Source organism: Salvelinus alpinus, chromosome 24, assembly GCF_045679555.1.
Source record: "Salvelinus alpinus chromosome 24, SLU_Salpinus.1, whole genome shotgun sequence".
NCBI classification, from domain to species: domain Eukaryota; kingdom Metazoa; phylum Chordata; class Actinopteri; order Salmoniformes; family Salmonidae; genus Salvelinus; species Salvelinus alpinus.
Genome location: NC_092109.1, coordinates 20,992,183 through 21,016,961, shown reverse-complemented (window position 1 = coordinate 21,016,961; position 24,779 = coordinate 20,992,183). Strand labels below are relative to the sequence as shown.

Here is a 24,779-nt window from a genome sequence, read left to right as displayed (position 1 = left end):
TAAAAGCACCTCTGTATTTGTTTGTTGAAATGTCAGGTCTCTGGTTTACAGCAAGTTCTTGCGTTAGCAAACACCTCAAATGCAATTTGATTATCATTCTTTCTCTATTTCCATAAGGAGTCTTACCATGTACTTTTCATTCTGTTATTACAACATGATTGATAGACACACACGTTATTTCATATTCAAAATGTTCATGTCCAGGTGTCACTTGGGTCATGTTAGTGTGCATAGCATTGTAGATGTAACCTGTCATCTCACAACAGAGAACTGCTAGCCACAGCACAAATGCCGTCACTGACATCAGCAAATTATGTCAATAACTAAGTGGTTGTTGAAGGATAGATATGGTTATGCATTCAATCTAACACGGTCTGACACACTGTATATTAAAGTGATAATGCTCGAGAAGCCGGTGTTTGGAGAATATATTGGCACGGGTGTTGTAAGGCCCGACCTGAAGTCAAGGGCCAGTATACCGTGCCAATATATCTTCCAAACACCGGATTCGAGGGCATTATCACTTTTATACAACGTGTTACCAACATTTTCAAATTATGATTGACATATTTTCATTAAAAACGGTATTTTGATGAATTTATTCATACTATTTCATCCTTCCACAAGATATAGTCCCCACACAAATCTAGGGTAGCTACCCAAGTCGGCTGGTCATTTGTTCTATTGGTTCGGTTGCCAGAGACGTGACCCAGTCGTTCAGTCTATGGACTCGACCTAGTCGTTCATTCTAAATGTTCCATTGCCATACTGGTTGGCAACGTTCTTATCCCAACTACGGCTAACTTACAGTCACGTCAAAAAGTGCAGCCAGAATAACAGCAAAGTAGCTGCATTTGCATAAGCTGTTTTCTAGATACATTTATTTGGATATATCCATAACAATGAACTAATGAGTCGTGATTTAGCCTGGCATTGAAAATGTGCTCTCTCGTCAGAATTGTTGTTCAGAGGAGTTAGCCAACAACACAGCTAACACAATCACTTCAAACTGAAGCTGGAAAGATGGCTGTACCTTTTTTTAAATTTACATGTCTTTGTATATATCCATAAAAATGATGGCAGCCTATTAATGATTTCAACTGGCTGTGAAACGCTGCAAGTCTGTCTCGTCTCGACACGTTCATTATGTAATGAAACAGGCAGGGAGCAGGCCTCGAACCCTCGACCTTCTAGCCTGATGTCCAGCGAGCTATCGACTGTGCCCCAAAAGCCTGCTCGAGCTGCAGAGTCGATATCCTCGCTTATAAACCCAGAGTCATTACACTACTCCCTCCTTTCAAAGACCGCGTCCTCGCGCTAGCTTGCGACTCCACGTCTTATAGGAGCGCGCTCACTGGCCAAGCACACGCACTGTCGTGGATGCAAGGTCCGATCACTTCTGACACCAATGTAATGAAACAGGCAAGGAGCAGGCCTCGAACCCTCAACCTTCTAGTTCGAAGTCCAGCGCGCGATCGACTGTGCCCCAAAAGCCTGCTCGAGCGGCAGAGTCGATTTCCGCACTTATAAACCCAGGGTCATTACAATTACTATGGGACAGCTAGAGTTGAATATTGAAACAATGTTGCAAATGTCGGAGAGATAGACAGCAAGGATTAGACCCACCCGTTGTATATTCCATAATAGTGCATAGGCAGGCAACATTGATAAAACCACTTTCCAACAATTTCTTGTTTTATAATTGTTTGAAAACTACTTTAGTGTGTGGTCCATAGGTGATACAGACCATGTACTAATTGTTACAACATTAACATATGGACGTAACATGGCGACAGGTAGAAATTAATTTGTTATTCTGGCGGAGATGCCTAATTGAGAGTCGATCACTACCTTGGCAATAGTGTACATCTGTGCTTACTACTGCAAAGTTCCTATACCAGAAATAAGATTACTATAACAATGGCAATTGTTTAGGACATGCGTTTGAATCAGCTTGAACTGAGGAGAATGTGGAGAATAATGTTGAGTTCTATAGCAGTGTCACTTACCGTGCCTTACAGTTAATATTGAATAATGTTCTTTCAGAACTTTTCTCAGGAAGCTACATTCACCAAACACTTGATCATACCTTATATAACCGGGCAAGTCCATTAAGAACATATTCCAATTACAAAGACGGCCTAGCAAGAGGCCTTAAGAGGCATTATCGAACCTATGAACAAACAGGTAGAGGGATGATTTGTATTGGTCGTTTTAGAAAGCTGGTGCTGCCAGGTGATATTTTTCTCTATTTTTAACTGGGGGAAAAAAGGTAATTACTCCATAGTGCGGTTTCTATATCTTGACGGCCTATCACTCAGTCGTGGTCCGGTGATGAATAGATTTAATTACAAGTTCAATGCTGGTTCCAAAGTAGAACACCGAATTGACCAGATAAAATGGAGTGGGTATCAAGGCACAAGGCGAGACCCAAATGCAGACACAGGAGGCAGATGGTTGGAGTCTTACAATGTATATTAATCCAAAGGTGTAGGCAAGAGAATGGTCGTGGACAGGCAAAAATGTCAAAACCAGATCAGAGTCCAGGAGGTACAGAGTGGCAGACAGGCTCGTGGTCAAGGCAGGCAGAATGGTCAGGCAGGGGGGTACAAAGTCCAGAAACAGGCAAAGGTCAAAACCGGGAGGACAAGAAAAAGGAGAATGCAAAAAGCAGGAGAACGGGAAAAACCGCTGGTTGACTTAGAAACATACAAGACTAACTTGCACAGAGAGACAGGAAACACAGGGATAAATACACTGGGGAAAATAAGCGACACCTGGAAGGGGTATGGACAATCACATGGACAGGTGAAACAGATCAGAGAGTGACAGTGGGAACTTGCCATTGTGGCTGCACAGTAGAGAGGCTACAGCCATTTGGGTTACAGCAATTCATCTCGGAGCCAACATGCCTTTATGAAAGGATAGTACATGTTCCCTGCTCAATTCCGGTGGCATCATTTCAGAAGACTGTGACACTCAGAGGGACTGTGTGCAGGCTGTGTGGGCTCTGTGTGTGTGTGCATGTGCGCATGCATGTACAATTCCTGTAATTTATAAATTGATAAGAGCTATTGATAAGAGAGGTAAATTAGTAATCTGTTTGGAGGAGGGGATTGTAAATAGATATAGCAATTTAGATAATTTTTCCTTATGAGACCAATGTGAAACCAGTCATATGGAAGCAAACTGAAAATCATATCAACATGACCAGTGGCAATTTTAGCATGTAAATCTTGGTGGGGTAAACCCAAACATGTTTTGGGGTGATACATGCCAGTAAAGCCACTACATAACACAACACAACACTAAAAAATACATTAATTGCACTATAACGGTGTCAAACGGTGCCCACAAAAATCTGTCCCAACAGCAAAGTCCCAACAGCAGTCCGAATGCCTTACCAATGCTACACCTGGCTATCAGCGGAGCCTTGTCTGGCAGCGAAACAGTTCATTCAGCCTAATCTACTGCCTTTAAAAAAAAACATAGCTGATATGGCTGACTTGCTTAAACAAATGTGGTTTCTACTGACAATTGAGATGTACATACTATGGCATAAGGGGACGACAAGAGGATAAGAGGCAATTTCGATTACAACTTTAATGAGCAAGCTAGGACGGACATAGTCAATATAAATATTTGTTTAGCACTTCTGAAATGTATAGCGACAGAATTCAGAACATGGGCCATTCTTAAAGGGTTTTCCCTGTACACCAAGTCAGAACCGTTGGGTAAATAAAGGGGGCATATAAGCAATGAAGCTCTTACAATATTCAATGATTACATTTCTCTAAAACAGGTTATAGGCTACATGTGCACCACCAAGTCAGAACAGTAGGCACAATTAAGAGTGGAAAATAGAGCAAATTATTAGGGTGAGGCACATGGGCTACTAACAGCTTACTACACAACTTGCACTTCGTATTACTTTCTTAGCTACAGTATATATATCTCCCTGGCATATTACAGAATTTATGCAGCAGCATACAATACATTTTTGGACTCACCTTGTTGTGCTGTGCTCACTTGAACAGGAAGGTGTCGCGGCGGTTTGTCATCAAAGTCTGGCATTCTCTGGATATATGTTGCTTTCAAGACAACTGGGAACTCGGATAAATACAAGGTCCAATCATGATGACTTCAGTGATCATCAGGTCGTAGCTCTAGAAAGAGGCCCGAGTTCCCGACTTACAATTCTGAGTTGGATGACCGTTCAAAACGTAGTTTCCCAGTCGGAACATAGTTTCCCAGTTCCCAGTTGTCTTGATCTCACTCAAGTCAGATTTCCCAGTTCTGAGTTCATGCAGGATTGACAGCATGGCCAATGATGAATGTTCATCATTTTACGCTTGGAAAAAGAGACCCACACACCCACTCCACTAATAGCAGGCTAGTGATTGCTTTGAAATGTTTACAGATAGCCACTGATTCCTTTCAAACCACTCATTGTTGAATTTGTGATTTCCAACTTGTTGTGTAATGTTTATATCCAATAGCCGATGAGCACTGATATGTTTTATCTATAAATTCACTTCATTATTTCTCATCATATGATAAGGATTAAAAAGGATTTGCCAGTAGATTGTCGACTTGATTCATGATGATGAGTGCTAGCTAAGATTTTGAAAGTATGATGTTGACATGATTAGCCCAATCAAAGCTACTGTAGATATAATGTAATTTTACATATTTTATCTGTGGCCAATGACCTTGAGCCTTCTTGGATACGCACTTCTAATGTAACTCTACGGCAGCACCCAAGGGGCTTGAATTTTTTAGCTCTACTCTTAGATTTGGCAGTGACATAGTGTCCCCATGATTGACAGAACACTGAGCCAATCACGGCGCCACTAGAGAACATTACCAACCCCTACGCTCCATATTTTCCACTGGCTGCCCCACCACCACAGAAAGCACTGAGCTAGGCTGAAACACCTGCATTTTGGAGCTGCCTTACTCAAGAAAGGAAAAAAGAGACCATGTTTGTATGGAGGCTTTATTAATTCAATTTATTTGAAACTTATTCTTACATTGTTTGTGAACTGATATGTGACACGTATTAACGTCAAAATAACATGCAAAACAGTCATCCCCCCCACCCCATTTTTGTTATTTCATTATTTTTGTTATAAAAGAATGTGCGGCTCAAAACAGGTGGGGGCCCTGCATCATCCATTCCGTTTACCTTTCTTTCCTCTGTCACATCAGTGTAGTTGTTCCTGAGGGTCACTAGCATTAGTGGGTCATATTAGGCCAACGTTGTGCAATAATTTGGGACATGTAGCATATTTGAATCATTATAGAACTCAGACCACACCCAAGTTAAACCTGGAGCCTGACGCACGGTTCACATTGACTGGACCTTTGTCATACAATTCCATAACTAGTGAGGAATAGGGCAGATTTGTAGGATTGTTCAACCCTTATTTAAAATTGTTCCAATATTTCATGGATTGCATCTGAATATGACAACTTTCAGGATGAATCAAACAACTGTATTTTTAATTCATCAATATATTGTATGTGTAAAAGCTCTACAAACCAATTTTTTTTGTGATTCATACATACTTTCCTAACTCTAAAATTGTAATTGAAGGAATGCCGTATTTAAAGGGATGGCTTAAGATAAATGTACTGAACCCCATTGAATGAAAACTCCACACAAAATTATGTAGGCCAGCAAGTGGGATGGTTTTCAGCGGTTTAATTACATGTATTCAGCATGTGCAAGAGAACCACGCCTGCAAAGCCTGTTACGAACCTGCATAAGGTAAAACCAACTACTGAGAAGTGCGTAGGAAAGGCGTGCTTAGGAAAGGCTTACATTTCCTAAGACGAAATCGGGCCCTTGCTGAGAGAAAGAGATTTTGTTTAACAAAAAGATTAGCTACTTTGTGCACGCTCACCTTGCGAGAATAATGACACTGAGCCTTTTTCCTTCATGTTTTGAGAATGGAGAACACATTAGGAGGATCTTAGACCATTCCTCCATACATAAACTTTCCAGATCCTTAATATCCTTCAGAGTGCTCTTATGGACCGTGCTCTTCAATTCAAACTACCTTTTCAATGGGATTCAAATCCGGAGACTGAGATGGCCATGGCAAATTTTTAATTTGTTGTCAATTTACCATTTCTTTGTGTATTTGATGTGTGTTTGGGGTCCTTGTATTGCTGGAAGATCCACTTCTGAACAAGTTTCAGTCTTCTGGCCAGGGCCTTGGCTACATATGAGAACACCGAGGTCTGGACCTCGATAATTATTATGATTGTTTTTTTCGAAACTTCGGGGTCTCAACTGACTGATGAGTTAGAATAGTAGAATACACAAGGTGCAATTTCAAAACATGGTTGTTCATCAGCAGTTTTCCTCATATACAGGTAACTGACAAAATAATGGAAGCACTTGAGTAAATGAGGGATACAAAGGACACTACCGTTCAAAAGTTTGGGGTCACTTAGAAATGTCCTGGTATTTGAAAGAAAAGCAAAAATGTCCATTAAATAACATCAAATTGATCAGAAATACAGTGTAGACATTGTTAATGTTGTAAATGACTATTGTAGCTGGAAAAGGCTGATTTTTAATGGAATATCTACATAGGTGTACAGAGGCCCATTATCAGCAACCATCACTCCTGTGTTCCAATGGCACGTTGTGTTAGCTAATCCAAGGTTATCATTTTAAAAGGCTAATTGATCATTAGAAAACCCTTTTGCAATTATGTTAGCACAGCTGAAAACTGTTGTTCTGATAAAAGAAGCAATAAAACTGGCCTTCTTTAAACTAGTTTATTATCTGGAGTATCAGCATTTGTGGGTTCGACTACAGGCTCAAAATGGCTTGAAACAAATAACTTTCTTCTGATACTTGTCAGTCTATTCTTGTTCTGAGAAATGAAGGCTATTCCATGCGAGAAATTGCCAGGAAACTGAAGATCTCGTACAACGCTGTGTACTACTCCCTTCACAGAACAGCGCAAACTGTCTCTAACCAGAATAGAAAGAGGAGTGGGAGGCCCCGGGGCACAACTGAGCAAGAGGACAAGTACATTAGAGTGTCTAGTTTGAGAAACAGACAAGTCCTCAACTGGCAGCTTCATTAAATAGTACGAACAAAACACCAGCCTCAACGTCAACAGTGAAGAGGCGACTCCAGAATGCTGGCCATCTAGGCTGAGTTCCTCTGTCCAGTGTCTTTGGCCCATCTTAATCTTTTCTTTTTATTGGCCAGTCTGAGATATGGCTTTTTCTTTGCAACTCTGCAAAAGGTTTTTCTAATGATCAATTAGCCTTTTAAAATGATCAACTTGGATTAGCTAACACAACGTGCCATTGAAACACAGGAGTGATGGTTGCTGATAATGGGCCTATGTACGCCTATATAGATATTCCATTAAAAATCAGTTTCCAGCTACAACAGTCATTTACAACATTAACAATGTCTACACTGTATTTCTGATCAATTTGATGTTATTTTAATGGACAAGAAATGTGCTTTTCTTTCAAAAACAAGGACATTTCTAAGTGACCCCAAACATCTGAACGGTAGTGTATATTGAAAGTAGGTGTATCCAAACAGGTGTGGTTCCTGGGTTAATTAAGCAATTAGCATCCCATCATGCTTACGGTCATGTATAAAAATGCTGGGCATTATTGTGTCTACCATGGCTATGCCCCCACAGTATGACAATGCCCCCGTTCACAGGGTTGATGAGCATGAAAACTATGTAAACCACATGCCATGGCCATCTCAGTCAACAGATCTCAACCCAATTTAACACTTATGGGAGATTCAGGAGCAGCACCTGAGGAAGCGTTTTCCACCACCATCAACAAAATAACAAATGATAGAATTTCTCGTGGAAGAATGGTGTCACGATAGAGTTCCAGAAGCAGTTCTAGCTCATGTTGGCCCAACACCTTATTAAGACACTTTATGTTGGTGGTTGCTTTATTTTGGCAGTTACCTGTATATCACTCACTGACAGTCACTCAGTTAGCCCATACAAGTAAAACATTTTTAGATGATTAAATTAGTCTAGTTAGTCTAGCCAGCTATCTACAGTAAACTTGTAGTAATCATGGCCAAATTACCGACCGGGCACGCACCTCCAGGGGTCCCCCATGTATTTTGTTAGTCACTCTCACTCAGATATCATATTAACATGGCATAAGTCATGGCAAAATGTGGAGAATTGCAGTAAATTTGCTTTAAAACTGCGTTCTCTTTAAAAATGTGTTCTCTAAAGCAAACTTATTTCTTTACCTTTTGTTTATAAAATACTGTTACTACTAACAGACATGATAACATGATAACATGATGTTATTTTCTATAAATGCATCCTTATTTCGATGCCAACCCCACCGGTGGCTTGCGTGGCCAAATAATAATATTTCCGCTAATGCTATTTAGCGAACTCCAGGCATTTATATTTGTTGGTCACTCTCAATAAAAGCTTTTTTTTATGGCAACTATTCCAAAGAGCCTATTGGCATTGAGGTTGCGTCTAATTGTACATTTGGAACTTGGTGACCCCAAGATGCGACCGAGTTCTGTAATTCTCCAACTGAACCATCTTCCTCATTGTGCGTGGAGACAAGATACGCTTGCATCCTCTACCAGACAAGGAAACACCAACGTAAAGTGTCTTAAGAGTGTTGGGCCACCACGAGTCAGAACAACTTCAATGCCCCTCGGCATAGATTCTACAAGTGTTTGGATCTCTATTGGAGGGATGCGACACCATTCTTCATAATTTGGTGTTTTGTTGATGGTGGTGGATGACGTTGTCTTCGGTGCCACTCCAGAATCTCCCATAAGTGTTCAGTTGGGTTAAGATGACTGAGACGGCCATGTCATATGGTTTACATCGTTTTCCTGCTCATCTAACCATTCAGTGACCACTCAACGCCTGTGGTTGGGGGCATAGTCATCCTTTGGGGGCATAACGAGGGTAGACAAAATTATTTTGGAGGTGACTGTATGCGTCGTGTGTGTGTGTGTGTGTGTGTGTGTGTGTGTGTGTGTGTGTGTGTGAAAAACAAGCATGTCTAATCTCTCTTCACTAATATAGCTGTCAGCTGCGTGAACGGACATCTGGGCCCAGCAAATTAACTCCTGTTGCAGGCACATGAAAATGCCCTTCATGCTCTAGATACCTACTCTTGAAAACTTTGACTTGAGACCACAGTCTGCGCATAGTGAACAATGAACACTGTATGACTAGGAAGGAATAATGATCCACTATAGATCTTTTCTCTGTTTTTAAACAGATACTTTTTGTAGACATTGCTGCAGTACTGTATCTCCTTCGTATATTATGAAAAAGCAACTCTGCTGTGGAAATACTGTATGTCTATAAACGTTATTCAGTGAAAAATAGATAATTCTGCTGTAGCCCTTTCCACTCACAGCCCCTGTCATCCCATATACAGGTTGAAAATGGCAGATTTTGTCATTGATAAGCAGCAAAATTGGAACGCAGTGGCTGTATAGTAACATGCTATTCATGACGTCAAAGCTCAGGTTATCTGCTTCACAGCTCTGTATGAGTTTTTGACTGATAGTTGTTCTAAACTTGAGCACCACATGGGAAAAGATGCCCCTATCCCTCCCGCTAATTGCATAGTTGTTGTTGTTTGAGTGAGGGAAATGCTGTAAATCCAGAGGAGTTGATGTGTTCTGAAAGTTGAGACTTTGAGGATTATAATAAATACCTCTTTGACGTCAACAAGCAAACTACACACCCGTGAGTCCAAATGTGTGCTTCACTTCACTAAAACTAATTTAATTTACAGTATCAACGTTTATGATCGCTATGTTTGATCCACAGTTACAAGGATGACATGCGTTATACCCTGGGTTGTCCTGAACAGAATGATCTTATGTTTGTCATATTGTGAAGAAACTTTGCAGCTGCATACTTGAATGCACTCATGAGTCCATTCTATCCACACCACAATGACAATTTGTTTGTCTGAAGTGCCTTTTGAAAGCCTAACACTGTAAGATCATATTTTATAACTTAGCTAGCCATGTCGGCAATAGAATAAGCTATCAAATTATGCCCACCTGACCCAGATTGAGATTTATAATGGAAAATGTTTGGATTGTGTAAACATAAACAGTTATTGTGTGATGGTGGAGATGGAGGCTGTGTTCCAAACGAAAGAGTGTCCTTGCTTCAGTTCCTCAATCGCAACACTAGGAGAGCTCAAAAAATCACATAGTTGAAGGCTCTTTCCTTGAGTCATAAAAGTGCATTGAAATTACTTAGGCACTGTGCACAGTTTGGAGAGGTGTGTTGCCACTTGGAGACACCAGTTAGACCTCTCACTCAAACTTTTTTTCAAACTAATTTTTCATTATCGTGTACCTACTCAAAAATTTCTATGAATATTCATAAATATATCATGTTATATTACTGGATGTATCCAGAGTATTTTCAGATTTCGTTATTGACAAATAAAGTAAAATGCACATAAAATCAACAGTGCAAAGTTTGGATTCAGTCTTTTGTCAGGTGAACTGTTGTGTCCTCACCTTAGGTCTGATCATTTCCCCATAATCTCCAAAGTGTTCTCTTTCAATTGCTACCATGGTCATGCATATGCTTTTTATAGTTCTTCTGTTAAAAACATTTCAATTTGGCCCTATCCATATAGGCCCATTTTCACTCAGGAGTGTGAGGGGTTAAACAAACCCAACCAACTGAGCTGCAGCAGTGATTGTTTTCTTCCGCTGGGAGCGCAGGCATACTGAATGATTAATCAGTCTTAATTACTATTTAACATCACACCAGGAACTACATAATAACTTTTGAGAGCATTAACGAAGGGAATGTATCATTGTATGAGTGATTAGATCGAGTTTCTGCAGAATAAATCTAATGAGTTATTGTATCGGGGTAATGATGAGTTCCTGCAACACGGGGAAGTGTCTGTCAGACCTCATGAATAATGGAGTCTGCTAATTATGCAAAGTGTTTTGGTTGGGGCAAATTCCTGTAGTGCCGAGCTACCCACTGATGCTCTCCGAGAGTCAGTGACTGCGTCAGTCAGCCGTGATAGTCATGATGGATGTATTGATGTGGAGCATTGAGACATTGCTCCAAGACTCCAAGGCTGAATGGAATTCAGTCGAACTCGTGTCTTTGTTTATTCTTTGGTTTTATTTGACCATGGGAAAAAGATACTGTGGAAATATCACAATCCAGGTAGAAATTACTTGAGGCCTAAGTACTAAATGACTACAATGTTAATGCAGTATAAACTATGGATAAGACTACAATGCAAACAGATGACTAGTCATAACGGAACATACTTTTAAAGAGAACCTGAGCTCTGTAAGCGAGTACACCCAGCTACTTCTCATTAATCCTGTTCTCTTTTGTAGCGATTTTAAAGAGCAGAGGAGCCTTGCTCAAATGAATGATTAGCTAATGAGCTAATTCTATTTCTTCCCAATGTTTCGGAGCGGCTATGAGAAATTTTCTGAGTTAAAAGTGGATAAATGTTCATTTGACGGGCGGTCTCTGAAACGTTTTAAATTTCTGGTCTGTTTTGTAATATTTGTTTACCCCTTTTTCTCCCCAATTTCGTGGTATCCAATTGATAGTTACAGTCTTGTCCCATCGCTGCAACTCCTGTACAGACTTGGGAGAGGTGACGGTCGAGAGCTGTGCGTCCTCCGAAACGCAACGCAGCCAAGCCACACTGCTTCTTGACCTAATGCCCGCTTATTACCCCGATACTTCTGGCGCCGACAGAGATGGCCGCCTCGCTTCGCGTTCCTAGGAAACTATGCAGTATTTTGTTTTTTTATGTGTTATTTCTTACATTGGTACCCCAGGTAATCTTAGGTTTCATTACATACAGTCGGGAGGAACTATTGAATATAAGAGCAACGTCAACTCACCATCATTACAACCAGGAATATGACTCGCCCGAAGCGGATCCTGTGTTTTGCCTTCCACCCAGTACAATGAATCTGATCCCAGCCGGCGACCCTAAACAACGACGCCGTAAAAGGGGCAAACGAAGTGGTCTTCTGGTCAGGCTTCGGAGACGGGCAATTCGCGCTCCACTCCCTAGCATACTACTCGCCAATGTCCAGTCTCTTGACAACAAGGTTGATGAAATCCGAGCAAGGGTAGCATTCCAGAGAGACATCAGAGACTGTAACGTTCTTTGCTTCACGGAAACATGGCTCACTCGAGAGACGCTAACGGAGTCGGTGCAGCCAGCTGTTTTCTTCACGCATTACGCCGACAGAAACAAACATCTTTCTGGTAAGAAGAGGGGCGGGGGTGTATGCCTTATGATTAACAGGACGTGGTGTGATCATAACAACATACAGGAACTCAAGTCATTCTGTTCACCTGATTTAGAATTCCTCAGAAATAAATGTCGACCGCATTATCTACCAAGGGAATTCTCTTCGATTATAATCACAGCCGTATATATTCCCCCCCAAGCAGACACATCGATGGCCCTGAATGAACTTTATCTGACTCTATGTAAACTGGAAACCACACACCCTGAGGCTGCATTCATCGTAGCTGGGGATTTTAACAAGGCTAATCTGAAAACAAAACTCCCTAAATTCTATCAGCATATCGATTGTGCTACCAGTGCTGGTAAAACCTTGGTTCATTGTTATACTAACTTCCGCGACGCATATAAGGCCCTCCCCCGCCCTCCTTTCGGAAAAGCTGACCACGACTCCATTTTGTTGCTTCCAGCCTACAAACAGAAACTAAAACAGCAAGCTCCCGCGCTCAGGTCTGTTCAACGCTGGTCCGACCAATCTGATTCCATGCTTCAAGACTGCTTCGATCACGTGGATTGGGATATGTTCCGCATTGCGTCCAACAACAACATTGACGAATACGCTGATTCGGTGAGCGAGTTCATTAGAAAGTGCATTGACGATGTCGTACCCACAGCAACGATTAAAAAACAAAACAAAGGAGATGATCGTGGACTTCAGGAAACAGCAGAGGGAGCACCTCCCTATCCACATCGACGGGTCAGTAGTGGAGAAGGTGGAAAGTTTTAAGTTCCTCGGTGTACACATCACGGACAAACTGAATTGGTCCACCCACACAGACAGCGTTGTGAAGAAGGCGCAGCAGCGGCTCTTCAACCTCAGGAGGCTGAAGAAATTCGGCTTGTCACCAAAAGCACTCACAATCTTCTACAGATGCACAATCGAGAGCATCCTGTCGGGCTGTATCACCGCCTGGTACGGCAACTGCTCCGCCCACAACCGTAAGGCTCTCCAGAGGGTAGTGAGGTCTGAAGAACGCATCACCGGGGGCAAACTACCTGCCCTCCAGGACACCTACACCACCCGATGTCACAGGAAGGCCATAAAGATCATCAAGGACAACAACCACCCAAGCCACTGCCTGTTCACCCCGCTATCATCCAGAAGGTGAGGTCAGTACAGGTGCATCAAAGCAGGGACCGAGAGACTGAAAAACAGCTTCTATCTCAAGGCCATCAGACTGTTAAACAGCCACCACTAACATTTAGTGGCCGCTGCCAACATACTGACTCAACTCCAGCCACTTTAATAATGGGAATTGATGGAAATTATGTAAAAATGTATCACTAGCCACTTTAAACAATGCCACTTAATATAATGTTTACATACCCTACATTACTCATCTCATATGTATATGTATATACTGTACTCTATATCATCTACTGCATCTTGCCATCTTTATGTAATACGTGTATCACTAGCCACTTTAAACTATGCCACTTTATGTTTATATACCCTACATTACTCATCTCATATGTATATACTGTACTCTATACCATCTACTGCATCTTGCCTATGCCGTTCTGTACCATCACTCATTCATATATCTTTATGTACATATTCTTTATCCCTTTACACTTGTGTGTATAAGGTAGTAGTTGTGGAATTGTTAGGTTAGATTACTTGTTGGTTATTACTGCATTGTCGGAACTAGAAGCACAAGCATTTCGCTACACTCACATTAACATCTGCTAACCATGTGTATGTGACAAATAAAAAAGTTGATTTGATTTGAAACCGGAAACCAGCAGCACCAATGTGTCGGAAGAAACACTGTACACCTGGTGACCGTGTCAGTGTGCATTGCGCCCAGCCCACCACAGGAGTCGCTAGTGCTAGATGGGACAAAAACATCCCTGCCGGCCAAACCCTCCCCTAACCCAGACGATGCTGGGCCAACTGTGCACCGCCCATGGGTCTCCCAGTCATGGCCAGCTGTGACAGAGCCTGGACTCAAACCAGGATTTCTAGTGGCACAGGTAGCACTTGCGATGCAGTGTGTTAGACCACTGTGCTACTCGGGAGGCCCTACATTTCTGGTCTGTATTAATTAAGTCCCAGAAGCCACTTATATCCAGGGAGAAGGCCCTGGCATTTAAAACCAGATGGTAATCAATTGTGGGGGAGAATCCTTCTCTGAATGAAATATATCACACCCCATTTCTTTATTTCATTGGCTACCAAAATGGCTCAGGTGTAGAAACGGGAGACATGCCGGCATCCGGGTGAAATTTTAACAAAGAGAATATCGACCAGCACCCCTCCTTTCTATTGGCAAATGTCCAGTCACTCGAGAATAAGATGAATGAGCTTTTTTCGAGATTTTCCTATCAGAGAGACTTGAAAAATTCCAATAGTATATGCCTTGCAGATCAAATAAAATCAAATTTGTGACATACACTAAATAGTCCAAATTGGTGAAGTGAAATGAAAAAAAGAACTTGTTTAATTTTTTTTCTCAAGAAATGTAAAACTTAAAAGTGGTGGGTGCATATGTATTCACCCCCTTTGCTATGAAGCACCTAAATAAGATCTGGTGCAACCAATTACCTTCAGAAGTCACATAATTAGTTAAATAAAGTCCACCTTTGTGCAATCTAAGTGTCACATGATCTGTCACATGATCTCAGTATTTATACACCTGTTCTGAAAGGCCCAAGAGTCTGCAACACCACTAAGCCAGGGGCACCACCAAGCATGCGGCACTATGAACACCAAACAGGTCAGGGACAAAGTTGTGGAGAGCAGATCAGGGTTGGGTTATAAAAAAATATTAGAAACTTTGAACATCCCACGAAGCACCATTAAATCCATTATTAAAAAATTGAAAGAATATGGCACCACAACAAACCTGCCAAGAGAGGGCCCCCCACCAAAACTCACGGACCAGGCAAGGATGGCATTAATCAAAGAGGCAACAAAGAGACCAAAGATAACCCTGATGGAGCTGCAAAGCTCTACAGTGGAGATTGGAGTATCTGTCCATAGGATCACTTTAAGCCGTACACTCCACAGAGCTGGGCTTTATGGAAGAGTGGCCAGAAAAAAGCCACTGCTTAAAGAAAAAATAAGCAAACACGTTTGGTGTTCGCCAAAAGGCATGTGGGAGACACCCCAAACATATGGAAGAAGGTACTCTGGTCAGATGAGACTAAAATGTAGGTTTTTTGCAATCAAGGAAAACGCTATGTCTGGCGAAAACCCAACACCTCTCATCACCCTGAGTACACCCTCCCCACAGTGAAGCATGGTGGTGGCAGCATCATGCTGTGCGGATGTTTTTCATCAGCAGGGACTGGGAAACTGGTCAGAATTGAAGGAATGATGGATGGCGCTAAATACAGGGAAATTCTTGAGGGAAACCTGTTTCTGTCTTCCAGAGATTTGAGCCTGGGACGGAGGTTCACCTTCCAGCAGGACAATGACCCTAAGCATACTGCTAAAGCAACACTTGAGTGGTTTAAGGGGAAACATTTAAATGTCTTGGAATGGCCTTGTCAAAGGCCAGACCTCAATCCAATTGAGAATCTGTGGTATGACTTAAAGATTGCTGTACACCAGCGGAACCCATCCAACCTGAAGGAGCTGGAGCAGTTTTGCCTTGAAGAACGGGCAAAAATCCCAGTGGCTAGATGTACCAAGCTTATAGAGACATACCCCAAGAGACTTGCAGCTGCAATTGCTGCAAAAGGTGGCTCTACAAAGTATTGACTTTGGGGGGTGAATAGTTATCTGTTTTTTTGGTCTTATTTCTTGTTTGTTTCACAATAAAACATATTTTGCATCTTCAAAGTGGTAGGCATGTTGTGTAAATCAAATAATACAACCCCCCCAAAAATCTATTTTAATTCCAGGTTATAAGGCAACAAAATTGGAAAAATGCCAAGTGGGGTGTAGGGGTACATGTTAATCGAGGTCATTTGTACACGTAGGTAGGGGTAAAGTGAATATTCATAGATAATAAACAGCGAGTAGCAGCAGTGTAAAAACAAATGGGGGCCTTGTAAATAGTTCAGGTGGCATTTGATTCATTGTTCAGCAGTCTTATGGCTTGGGGGTAGAAGCTGTTTGGACCTAGATTTGGCGCTCCGGTACCACTTGCCGTGTGGTAGCAGAGAAAACGGTCTATGACTTTGGCGACTAGAGTCTTTGACAATTTTTTGGGACCTTCCAATGACACCACAACATACAATACCCGTCTAAAGTTTGGACACACCTACTCATTCAAGGGTTTTTCTTTATTTTTACTATTTTCTACATTGTAGAATAATAGTGAAAACACCTACTATAAAATAACACATATGAAATCGTGTAGTAACCCAAAAAGTGTTAAACAAACCAAAATAAATGTTATATTTGAGATTCTTCAAAGTAGCCACACTTTGCCTTGATGACATTCTTGGCATTCTCTCAACCAGCTTAATCTGGAAGGCTTTTCCAACAGTCTTGAAGGAGTTCTCACATATGCTGAGCACTTGTTGGCTGCTTTTCCTTCACTCTGCGGTCCAACTCATCCCGAACCATCTCGATTGGGTTGAGGTCGGGTCATCTGATGCAGCACTCTCACTCTCCTTCTTGGTCAAATAGCCCTTACACAGCCTGGAGGTATGTTGGGTCATTGTCCTGTTGAAAAACAAATTATAGTTTTTTTAATGTATTTTTTATTTAACCTTTTATTTAACTAGGCAAGTATGTAAAGAACAAATTCTTATTTACAATGATGGCCTACCCTGGCCAAACCCAGACGATGCTGGGCCAATTGTGCGCCACCCAATGGGACTCCCAATCACAGCCAGATGTGAATTCTAAATAAATCACAGACAGTGTCACCAGCAAAGTACCCCTACCCCATCACACCTCATCCTCCATGCTTCACAGTGGAAACCACACATGCAGAGATCATCCATTCACCTACTCTGCGTCTCACAAAGACACGGCGGTTGGAACCAAAAACCTAACATTTGGACTCATCAGACCAAAGGACAGATTTCCACCAGTCTAATGTTCATTGCTCGTGTTTCTTGGCCCAAGCAAGTCTCTTCTTATTTTTGGTGTCCTTTAGTAGTGGTTTCTTTACAACAATTGAACCACGAAGGCTTGATTCATGCAGTCTCCTTTGAACATTGTGATGTGTCTGTTACTTGAACTCTGTGAAGCATTTATTTGGACTGCAATTTCTGAGGCTGGTAACTCTAATGAACTTATCCTCTGCAGCAGAGGTAACTCTGGGTCTTCCTTTCCTGTGGCGGTCCTTATGAGAGCCAGTTTCATCATAGCTCTTGATGGTTTTTGTGACTGCACTTGAAGAAACTTTCCAAGTTCTTGAAATGTTCTGGATTGACTGACCATTTGTTAAAGTATGATGGACTGTCATTTCACTTTGCTTATTTGAGCTGTTCTTGCCAAAATAGGGACCTGGTGTTTTACCAAATAGGGCTATTTTCTGTATACCACCCCTACCTTGTCACAACACAACTGAAGCTAGTTGAGAGAAGGCCAAGAGTGTGCAAAGCTGTCATCAAGGCAAATGGTGGCTACTTCTCAAATAGGGTTCGGGTTAACACTTTTTTGGTTACTACATGATTCCATATGTGTTATTTCATAGGTTTGATGTCTTCACTATTATTCTTTTATGTAGAAAATAGTAAAAATAAAGAAAAAACCTTGAATGAGTAGGTGTAATATAACTTTTGACCAGTAGTGTGTTTTTTTCCCCTTCAGTTTAGGCAAGTCAGTTAAGAACAAATTGTCATTTACAATGAAGGCCAAACGATGCTGGGCTAATTGTTCACCGCCCTATGGGACTGTGGTTGTGATTCAGCCTGGAATTGAACCAGGGTGTGTAGTGACACCTCTAGCACTGAGATACAGTGGTACTCCCGACCGCTGCGCCACTCGGGAGCCCATATATATATGGGGAATACAATCATCCCAGCTCTGCAGAATTTACTGCGAAGAGACAGAATCATTAGATAATTTGTTTTGGTACTGTCCACATGTAGCTTGTTTTTGATCACATGTGCCTTACGGTCAGAGGCCGAGCAGTTGCCATACCAGGCAGTGATGCAACCCGTCAGGATGCTCTCGATGGTGCAGCTGTAAAACCTTTGGCGGATCTGAGAACCCATGCCAAATCTTTTCAGTCTCCTGAGAGGGAATAGGTTTTGTCATGCCCTCTTCACGACTGTCTTGGTGTGCTTGGACCATGTTAGTTTGTTGGTGATGTGGACGCCAAGGAACTTTAACTTTTACTTGGTACTCATCCCGGATCCGGGAGCACCCTCATCAGTAAAAAAGCTGACTAGCATAGCCTAGCATAGCGCCACAAGTAAATACTAGCATCTAAATATCATGAAATCACAAGTCCAAGACACCAGATGAAAGATACACATCTTGTGAATCCAGCCATCATTTCTGATTTTTAAAATGTTTTACAGGGAAAACACAATATGTATTTCTATTAGCTAACCACGATAGCAAAAGACCCAACTTTTTTTTTTCACCATTTTTTTACTGCATAGGTAGCTATCACAAATTCGACCAAATAAAGATATAAATAGTCACTAACCAAGAAACAACTTCATCAGATGACAGTCCTATAACATATTTATTGTATAGCATATGTTTTGTTAGAAAAATGTGCATATTTCAGGTATAAATCATAGTTTTACATTGCAGCCACCATCACAAGTCTCACCAAAGCAGCTAGAATAACTACAGAAACCAACATGAAATACCTAAATACTCATCATAAAACATTTATGAAAAATACACGGTGTACAGCAAATTCAAGACAAACATCTTGTGAATCCAGCCAATATTTCAGATTTCTTAAGTGTTTTACAGCGAAAACACAATATAGCATTATATTAGCTTACTACAATAGCCAACCACACAACAGCATTGATTCAAGCCAACAGTAGCGATAACGAATAAACCAGCAAAAGATATTAATTTTTTCACTAACCTTCTCAAACTTCTTCAGATGACAGTCCTATAACATCAAATTACACAATACATATATGGTTTGTTCGAAAATGTGCATATTTAGCGGCACAAATCGTGGTTATACAATATGAATAGTAGCCAAAATGCAAAAAAAATGTCGGGAGAAATCTTGGGAGAGGCACCTAATCTAATCAATAACTAATCATAAACTTGACTAAAAAATACAGGTCAAATCAAATCAAATCAAATTTTATTAGTCACATACACATGGTTAGCAGATGTTAATGCGAGTGTAGCGAAATGCTTGTGCTTCTAGTTCCGACAATGCAGTAATAACCAACAAGTAATCTAACCTAACAATTCCACAACTACTACCTTATACACACACACAAGTGTAAAGGGATGAAGAATATGTACATAAAGATATATGAATGAGTGGTGGTACAGAACGGCATGGCAAGATGCAGTAGATGGTATAGAGTACGGTATATACATATGAGATGAGTACTGTAGGGTATGTAAACATAAAGTGGCATAGTTTAAAGTGGCTAGTGGTACATGTATTACATAAAGATGGCAAGATGCAGTAGATGATATAGAGTACAGTATATACATATGAGATGGGTAATGTAGGGTATGTAAACATTATATTAAGTGGCATTGTTTAAAGTGGCTAGTGGTACATTTTTACATAATTTCCATCAATTCCCATTTTTAAAGTGGCTGGAGTTGAGTCAGTATGTTGGCAGCGGCCGCTAAATGTTAGTGGTGGCTGTTTAACAGTCTGATGGCCTTGAGATAGAAGCTGTTTTTCAGTCTCTCGGTCCCTGCTTTGATGCACCTGTACTGACCTCGCCTTCTGGATGATAGCGGGGTGAACAGGCAGTGGCTTGGGTGGTTGTTGTCCTTGATGATCTTTATGGCCTTCCTGTGACATCGGGTGGTGTAGGTGTCCTGGAGGGCAGGTAGTTTGCCCCCGGGGATGCGTTCTGCAGACCTCACTACCCTCTGGAGAGCCTTACGGTTGTGGGCGGAGCAGTTGCCGTACCAGGCGGTGATACAGCCCGACAGGATGCTCTCGATTGTGCATCTGTAGAAGTTTGTGAGTGCTTTTGGTGACAAGCCGAATTTCTTCAGCCTTCTTCACAATGCTGTCTGTGTGGGTGGACCAATTCAGTTTGTCCGTGATGTGTACACCGAGGAACTTAAAACTTTCCACCTTCTCCACTACTGACCCGTCGATGTGGATAGGGGGGTGCTCCCTCTGCTGTTTCCTGAAGTCCACAATCATCTCCTTTGTTTTGTTGACGTTGAGTGTGAGGTTATTTTCCTGACACCACACTCCGAGGGCCCTCACCTCCTCCCTGTAGGCCGTCTCGTCGTTGTTGGTAATCAAGCCTACCACTGTAGTGTCATCCGCAAACTTGATGATTGAGTTGGAGGCGTGCATGGCCACGCAGTCGTGGGTGAACAGGGAGTACAGGAGAGGGCTCAGAACGCACCCTTGTGGGGCCCCAGTGTTGAGGATCAGCGGGGTGGAGATGTTGTTACCTACCCTCACCACCTGGGGGCGGCCCGTCAGGAAGTCCAGGACCCAGTTGCACAGGGCGGGGTCGAGACCCAGGGTCTCGAGCTTGATGACGAGTTTGGAGGGTACTATGGTGTTAAATGCTGAGCTGTAATCGATGAACAGCATTCTCACATGGGTATTCCTCTTGTCCAGATGGGTGTGGGCAGTGTGCAGTGTGGTTGCGATTGCGTCGTCTGTGGACCTATTGGGTTGGTAAGCAAATTGGAGTGGGTCTAGGGTGTCCGGTAGGGTGGAGGTGATATGGTCCTTGACTAGTCTCTCAAAGCACTTCATGATGACGGAAGTGAGTGCTACGGGGCGGTAGTCGTTTAGCTCAGTTACCTTAGCTTTCTTGGGAACAGGAACAATGGTGGCCCTCTTGAAGCATGTGGGAACAGCAGACTGGGATAAGGATTGATTGAATATGTCCGTAAACACACCAGCCAGCTGGTCTGCGCATGCTCTGAGGACGCGGCTGGGAATGCCGTCTGGGCCTGCAGCCTTGCGAGGGTTAACACGTTTAAATGTTTTACTCACCTCGGCTGCAGTGAAGGAGAGCCCGCAGGTTTTGGTAGGGGGCCGTGTCAGTGGCACTGTATTGTCCTCAAAGCGGGCAAAAAAGTTGTTTAGCCTGTCTGGGAGCAAGACATCCTGGTCCGCGACGGGGCTGGTTTTCTTTTTGTAATCCGTGATTGACTGTAGACCCTGCCACATACCTCTTGTGTCTGAGCTGTTGAATTGCGACTCGATTTTGTCTCTGTACTGGGACTTAGCCTGTTTGATTGCCTTGCGGAGAGAATAGCTACACTGTTTGTATTCGGTCATGCTTCCGGTCACCTTGCCCTGGTTAAAAGCAGTGGTTCGCGCTTTCAGTTTCACGCGAATGCTGCCGTCAATCAACGGTTTCTGGATTGGGAATGTTTTAATCGTTGCTGTGGGTACGACATCGTCAATGCACTTCCTAATGAACTCGCTCACCGAATCAGCATATTCGTCAATATTGTTGTTGGACGCAATGCGGAACATATTCCAATCCGCGTGATCGAAGCAGTCTTGAAGCGTGGATTCAGATTGGTCGGACCAGCGTTGAACAGACCTGAGCGCGGGAGCTTGTTGTTTTAGTTTCTGTTTTTAGGCTGGAATCAACAAAATGGAGTCGTGGTCAGCTTTTCCGAAAGGGGGGCGGGGGAGGGCCTTATATGCGTCGCGGAAATTAGTATAACAATGATCTAGGGTTTTTCCAGCCCTGGTAGCACAATCGATATGCTGATAGAATTTAGGGAGTATTGTTTTTAGATTAGCCTTGTTAAAATCCCCAGCTACGATGAATGCAGCCTCAGGGTGTGTGGTTTCCAGTTTACAAAGAGTCAGATAAAGTTCGTTCAGGGCCATCGATGTGTCTGCTTGGGGGGGAATATATACGGCTGTGATTATGATTGAAGAGAATTCCCTTGGTAGATAATGCGGTCGACATTTGATTGTGAGGAGTTCTAGATCAGGTGAACAGAATGACTTGAGTTCCTGTGTGTTGTTATGATGATCACACCACGTCTCGTTAATCATAAGGCATACCCCCCCGCCCCTCTTCTTACCAGAAAGATGTTTGTTTCTGTCGGCGCGATGCATGAAGAAACCAGCTGGCTGCACCGACTCCGTTAGCGTCTCTTGAGTTAGCCATGTTTCCGTGAAGCAGAGCACGTTGCAATCCCTGATGTCTCTCTGGAATGCTACCCGTGCTCGGATTTCATCAACCTTATTGTCAAGAGACTGGACATTGGCGAGTAGTATGCTAGGGAGTGGAGCGCGATGTGCCCGTCTCCGAAGCCTGACCACGAGACCGCCTCATTTGCCCCTTTTACGGCGTCGCACAGGGTCGCCGGCTGGGATCAGATCCATTGTATTGGGTGGAAGGCAAAACACTGGATCCGTTTCGGGAAAGTCATATTCCTGGTAGGAACGATGATGAGTTGACGTTAATCGTATATTCAGTAGTTCCTCCCGACTGTATGTAATGAAACCTAAGATTACCTGGGGTACCGATGTAAGAAATAACACATAAAAAAACAAAATACTGCATATTTTCCAAGGAACGCGAAGCGAGGCGGCCATCTCTTTTCGGCGCCGGAAGTAATTGGTTGGACAGCAAATGAAAGATACATTAGTTCTTAATGCAACCGCTGTGTTAGATTTTTAAAATTAACGTTACTACGACATACAGCGTGCGTTAAAGCGAGACCGCACCGAAATTAATGGCGGAATAATAGTTTAACATTTTTCAACAGAAATACGAATTAACATCATAAATAGTTCTTACTATTTGATGAGCTACCATCAGAATCTTGTGCAAGTTGTCCTTTGTCCAGAATAATCGTTGCTCGGTTGTAGATTGTCGTCTTCAACTTTGGAATTAGCTGCAAACATTAGCCATGTGGCGAAGACGTGTCCAACTCACCATAACGCAGCACAAATAAAATACCGAAAATCGCAATATACTGATATAAACTGATATAACTCGGTTTAAAATAACTACATTATGATGTTTTTAACACCTATATCGAATAAAATCAGAGCCGGATATATCTAACGCCTATAACGAGAGCTTTTCAGAATGCAATCCTGAGGTCTGTCTTGCGCCATGACGAACGTTGAAAAGACTGCACACCCGGTTCCAAGAGCTTTTGTACGGCCTCAGATCTACCTAGACACCCCATTCCAATTCTCACTGCTTACTGACATCTAGGGGAAGGCGTATGCAGTGCATGTCGACCCATAGATTACATGCAAATTAATAAACTGACCCTGGAACAGAGTGCCCGATTTCAGATTTCTCACTTCCTGACAGGAAGTTTGCTGCAAAATGAGTTCTGTTTTACTCACAGATATAATTCAAACGGTTTTAGAAACTAGAGAGTGTTTTCTATCCAATAGTAATAATAATATACATATTGTAAGAGCAAGAATTGAGTACGAGGCAGTTTAATTTGGGAACAAATTTTTACAAAGTGGAAATGGCGCCCCCCTATTGAGAAAAGGTTTTAATCTCTCAACCTGCTCCACTACAGCCCCGTCTATGATAATGGGGGCGTGCTCGGTCCTCCTTTTCCTGTAGTATTCAATCATCTCCTTTGTCTTGATCACGTTGAGGTAGAGGTTGGTGTCCTTGCACCACATGGTCAGGTCTCTCACCTCCTCCCTATAAGCTGTCTCATCGTTGTCGGTGATCAGGCCTACCACTGTTGTGTCATCAGCAAACGTAATGATGGTGTTGGAGTCGTGCCTGGCCATGAGTCATGATTGAACAGGGAGTACAGGGGGGGACTGTGCATGCACCCCTGAGGGGCCCCCATGTTGAGGATCAGCGTGGCGGATGTGTTGTTACCTACCCTTTCCACCTGGGGTCAGCCTGTCAGGAAGTTCAGGATCCAGTTGCAGAGGGAGGTGTTTAGTCCCAGGGTCCTTAGGTCAGTGATGAGCTCTGAGGGCACTATGGTGTTGAACGCTGAGCTGTAGTCAATGAATTGCACTCTCACATAGGTGTTCCTTATGTCCAGGTGTGAAAGGGCTGTGTGGAGTGTAATAGAGATTGCATCATCTGTGGATCTTTTGGGGCAGTATGCAAATTGGAGTGGGTCTAGGGTTCTTTGAATAATGATGTTGTGAGCCATGACCAGCCTTTCAAAGCATTTCATGGCTACAAACGTGAGTGCTAAGTGTCGGTAGTCATGACCAGCCTTTCAAAGCATTTCATGGCTACAGATGTGAGTGTTATGGGCCGGTAGTCATTTAGGCAGGTTACATTAGTGTTCTTGGGCACAGGGACTATGGTGGTCTTCTTGAAACATGTTGGTATTACAGACTCAGACAGGGAGAGGTTGAAAATATCATTGAAGACACTTGCCAGAATGGTCAGCGCATGCTCGAAGT

At 42.5% G+C, this 24,779-nt stretch overlaps 1 protein-coding gene across 1 annotated transcript in view; it reads left to right on the top strand.

Moving 5' to 3' along the window:
- The window catches only part of LOC139552308 (astrotactin-2-like), a 547,772-nt gene that overhangs the window by 215,450 nt on the left and 307,543 nt on the right, over positions 1-24,779 (top strand). The gene's annotated exons all lie outside the window — the stretch shown is intronic.